This window comes from Desmodus rotundus, chromosome X (genome assembly GCF_022682495.2).
Source record: "Desmodus rotundus isolate HL8 chromosome X, HLdesRot8A.1, whole genome shotgun sequence".
NCBI lineage: Eukaryota > Metazoa > Chordata > Mammalia > Chiroptera > Phyllostomidae > Desmodus > Desmodus rotundus.
Genome location: NC_071400.1, coordinates 22790923 through 22796302, shown reverse-complemented (window position 1 = coordinate 22796302; position 5380 = coordinate 22790923). Strand labels below are relative to the sequence as shown.

Genomic DNA, 5380 nt, shown 5'->3' with positions numbered 1-5380 from the left:
ATTCTATCATTTCACTGTATTTTTTGTTTTGTGAGATAAAATTAATTTTCATAAAACTGTTACTTCATTAATTATGTAGTAGGTAAAAATTAGGGGGTTCTTGTAATTTTGAAGAGCATAAATGAATCATAAATCCAAAAAGTTTGAGAAGTACTGCTCTAGATGACTCTGATTCTCGATTACATTTAAAAATCATTACCCTAATAGTAAAGTTTGGAACACGTGGAAAAGTTTTAATAAGAAGAGTAGCGTACTTCCTTTTCAACTAGTTTTAACCATCATATAATTCCTCAAATATTTCTGTAAAGTTTAGGTATACAGCTACTTAAAATAAGGTTGGGGAATCTACATGAACTCTCAACATTTCTTGCATTTGTTTCAATAAAAATGACTTTAAAACTGTTTAATCTGCTCTCTCTCCACTCAGAAGCTTCCACTGCCCCCAGACACTCTCAAGATGGTGACTTCTGTGGGTTCCAACACCTACAACAGGCAGAACTGGGAGGATGCGAGCTTTCCCATTCTCTCCCAGACATGTCTTGGAGAAAACCCATACATCCAAATGACCAAAGAAAAGTATGGGAAAGAATGCAAAATCTGTGCCAGGCCATTCACAGTGTTTTGCTGGTGCCCCAGGATTTGCATCCATTACAAGAAGACTGAAGTGTGCCAAACCTGTAGTAAACTGAAGGATGTCTGTCAAACCTGCCTCTTGGATCTAGAGTATGGCCTGCCCAACCAGGTTCATGATGCAAGGTTGTCTTTTAAGGATGACATGCAAAAGTCAGATGTCAAAAAAGCATACTACACACAGAATACGGAGAGGGAGATTTCTAACTCTGATGGAGCATGGCCAGTTGGCATGCTGGGAAAAGCCACATCTACCAGTGACATGCTGCTCAAACTGGTCCAGACCATACCCTACTACAAAAGGAAGTGACCCTGCATTTGCTCCATACAGACATGAGAAGCCTACAGATCCAGATGACCCCCTTGCTGGTCAGAACATTAAAAACTGATATTATGGAATCAATGACCCTGTGGCAGATAAGCTTCTAAAGTGAGCTTCAACAATGCCTCGTCTGGATCCGCCAGAGGACAAGACTATCACCACACAATATGTTGGTGGTCTGGGTGATACCATTACTGAGACAGATCTAAGAAATCATTTCTACCAGTTTGGAGAGAGTGGGACAATCACTTTTGTGCAGAGACAGCAGTGTGCTTTCACACAGTTTGCCACAAGGCAGGCTGCAGAAGTGGCTGTAGAGAAATCCTTTAATAAATTGATTGTCAATGGCCATAGACCCAATGTGAAATGGGGAAGGTCCCAAGCAGCTAGAGGAAAAGAAAAAGAAGGAGAGAACCACAGAGTCTGGGATCAAGCTAGAGCCTATTCCAGGCCTGCCAGCAGCTCTTCCTCCTCATCCTGCAGCAGAAGAAGCAGCCGCTGCCAACATTTCAACCTGTCCTCCAGTGGCTCTCCAGCTGTGGTGAACATTGCCCTACATCCACCCTCTGGTGTTCCTTGCCTCCCACCCCCAGGTTTTAGGCCACACATGTTCCACCCAATGGGACCACCTCCTCCTTTCATAAGGGCTCCAGGGCCAATCCACTATCCTTCTCAGGACCCTCAGAGAATGGGAGCTCACGCTGGGAAACACAGTAGCCCCTAGCACATTATCACCATTCTGGGGCTCTACAGAAGACAGGGCACTTAAAAATCCCAGTAAACAAATCTTGGAATAAATATATATTTTTTCTTTCTTGGTAGTTTCCATGGTAGCTAAATGTGTTCAGATGTGGGAAGTCAGAGAACGACAGCCATGCTTTGATTTATGAACCTCAAATAAGCTGACATTAACACATCTGGTTACTACTATAATATTACTAATAAAACGTAATGCTCATTCCTCTTACTTCTATGGGGAACAAGCAGTAGGGTGAATTTGAATGTCCAATGGAGTTACCAATCCAACTATATGTTCATTTTGTATTATTTCTGGAGGGAAAAGAAAATTGATGTGCAATATAAACCTTTTGACCATTTTTATGTCCATTGGGTATTTTCCTTTTTACCATCTAAAAAAAAAAGATTTACTAGTATTAATCATTGTAGTGACATGAGTGTGATTTAATACTTCTGTAGTCACATGTGGAAACCAGCAGAAAGACCTCAGAAATACATATGGAAACCAGCAGCAAGAACAGGCCTGGTCTCTCTTTACCTCTTCTCTCACTGATTACTGAAGGGATCTGGCTGATACTTTTACTTCTCCACATTACCAAAAAAGGACAAAAATAAAAATTACTTTCTATTCCTATCAATTGGATGGAAACAAATGTCACAAAGCTGTGTATCATTGAAGAAACCTAGTGTCTGGGATGATATTATTTTAAAGAACTTCCTATAAAACACTTTAACAGACTGTGAAACAAAAAGCATCAGAGTGTGTTTGAATGGAAGACTGGTGACAAACAGCTGGAACTTTTACCTTCAGCACTCACCTTCATGTGTCTCATTTTAATTCCCCACTTCGGGGCAGGGAACTCTGTTTGTTCTTAGAATGTTTTGGTATAACTGAATTGTAAATGGTAAAAATAATTGATGGTGTGTTGTATATTTTTATTTTAAAAAACTTAAAACAGGTCAATTTTCAAAAAAATAAATAAAATTACTTAATCTAATTTTAGGTTCAATGTGATATACCTTATATTTCCTAAACATTTATCAACCAAAGATTTTTTTCAAAGTCAGTTATATATCATGGTCATGCTTCACAACTGATTAAATATAAATCTTATTGTGTACAGGAACTTTTAAGGATTAATTAGTAGATAAAAACACTACATTTGAATGTCTTTTTGTGCTGGTCTCTGCAGAGTGGCTTAATTATACAGCTAGCCACAGTCAATAGGGGTTCACAGTACATAAAAGCTCTGTTGAGAAATAAAAGAGCAAACACTCATTGGGTACCAACTATGTGCCAATCTCTCTCTCAAGCATATAACTTCCCTTACAGGACTTTAAAGTCTAGTGAGCAAGGATGGGAAAGATGGGACAAATGTAACTGAACAACAATAAACTTTTTAAAAAGTCTAGTGAGCAGAAGTTGTTTCAAAAGCTGTCTCTTGGACTATCTGCTCTTGATTTTGTTACATCTTCCCCGATAGTTGACAAAGAAATCAGGTAACAAAGTAATTTCTAAAATTTAGGAACCATCACCCTCATTGAATTATATGGTTGCTGGGAACTGTCCTGTCTTCCTCTGAACACAGCAAAAAAAAAAAAAAAAAAAAAAAAAAAAAAAAAGTACCTCAATTAACTTAGATTGTTTTGCAGTAATACAGTTGTAGGATGATAAACTGGCAAATCAAAATAAAATAACTTTATATCAAGATTATAAAACCAGCATATAGTAGCTAAAATCACAGATTTTTGATCAAGCCCATATGTGAAATCTCTCTCTCTTTCATTTCCTTCCTGGCTGACCTGGAACAAGTCTCCTGATCTGTAAAAATTCCTCTAATAATAACATCTAACATCTAACTTAATTTTGTAACCATCAAATGAGATAATTCATTTAAAACATATTGAATAGTATTTGGCATCTAGTAAGCACCTAACAAATGTTAGCTCTCATTATTTTTATTAAAAAAAACCCTTTCTATAGTATTGAAAGTTCTAGCCACAGTGATCAGACAAGAAAAATAAAAGGCATCCAAATTAGAAAGAAGAAAGTAAAATTGTCACTATTTGCAGATGACATGGTAGTGTACCTAAAAAAACCCTTTAGACTTCACAAAAAAACTACCCAACCTAATAAGTGAATTTTACAAAATGGGAGGATACAAAGTCAATATTCAGAAATCAAAGGCATTTTTTACATCAACAATGAAATATGAGAAACAGAAATTTGGATAAAAATTCATTTACTATAGCAACAAGAAAAATAAAATACTTAGCAATAAACTTAACCAAGGAGGTAAAAGACCTATGCTCAGAAATCTACAGAACACTGAAGAAAAAAATTAAGAAACGCCCAAATAAGTGAAAGCACATAACATGTTCATGGATTGGAAGAATTAACATTATCAAAATGTCCATACTGTCCAAAGAAATTTATATATTCAATGCAATCCTTATCAAAATACAAATGATATATTTCACAAATATAGAACAAATATTTCAAAAATTTATATGGAACCATAAATGACCCTGAATAGCCTCAATAATTTTGACAAAGAAAAATAAAGAGGGATCATGATACTTGATATGAAACTTATTATAACTCCACTGTAATCAAAACAGTCTGATACTGGCATAAGAACAGACATATAGACCAATGGAACAGAATACAGAGCCCAGAAATAAACCCATAACAATATGGTGAATTAATATTTGACAAAGGAGGCAGGAACATAAAATGGACTAAAAATAGCCTCTTCAATAAATGGTATTGGGAGACCTGGACAAGCACATACAAAAAAAATGAAACTAGACCACCAACTTATACCATACACTAAAATAAACTCAAGATGGCTAAAAGACTTAAATATAAGTTTTGATGCCATAAAAGTCCTAGAGGAAAACATAAGCAGGAAAATCTCAGATATCACATGTAGCAATATTTTCACTGATACATCCCCTAGGGAAAGGGATATAAAAGAAAGCATAAATGGAACTACATCAAATTAAAAAGCTTCTGCACAGCTAAAAAAATCAACAAAATTAAAAGGGAACCAACTGTATGGGAAAACATATTTGCCAATGACACCTCAGACAAGGGTTTGATCTCCAAAATATATAAAGAACTCACATGACTCCACACCAGGAAGACAGACAATCCAATTTAAAAATGGGCAAAGGAGCTGAGCAGACATTTCTCCTAGGAGGACATATAGAGGACCCATAGATACATAAAAAAAAGTTCAACATTACTAGATATCAGAGAGATGCAAATTAAAACCACAATGAGATACCACCACACACCCATCAGAATGGCCATCATTTTTTCCCTGTTTTATTGTTGTGCAATTACAGTTGTCTCCATTTCCCTTCTATTACTCTCCCAGCCTTCATTAACAAATCAACAAACAAGTACTGGTGAGGTTGTGGAGAAAACCACAGGGTTCCTAGTACACTGTTGGCAGGAATGTGGATTGGGGCAACCACTGTAGAAAACAGTATAGAATTTTCTCAGAAAACTAAAAATGGAACTGCCTTTTGACCCAGTGATCCCACTGCTGGGACTGTACCCTAAGAATCCTGAAACTCCAATTCAAAAGAACCTATGCACCCCAATGTTCACAGCAGCATCATTTACAATTACCAAGTGCTGGAAACAGCCTAAGTGCCCATCAGTAAATGAGTGGAACA

General features: G+C 36.6%; 1 pseudogene; it reads left to right on the top strand.

Moving 5' to 3' along the window:
- Nucleotides 1-457: 457 nt before the first annotated feature.
- LOC112310341 (pre-mRNA-splicing factor RBM22-like) lies at nucleotides 458-1676 on the top strand (annotated as a pseudogene).
- Nucleotides 1677-5380: the final 3704 nt, after the last annotated feature.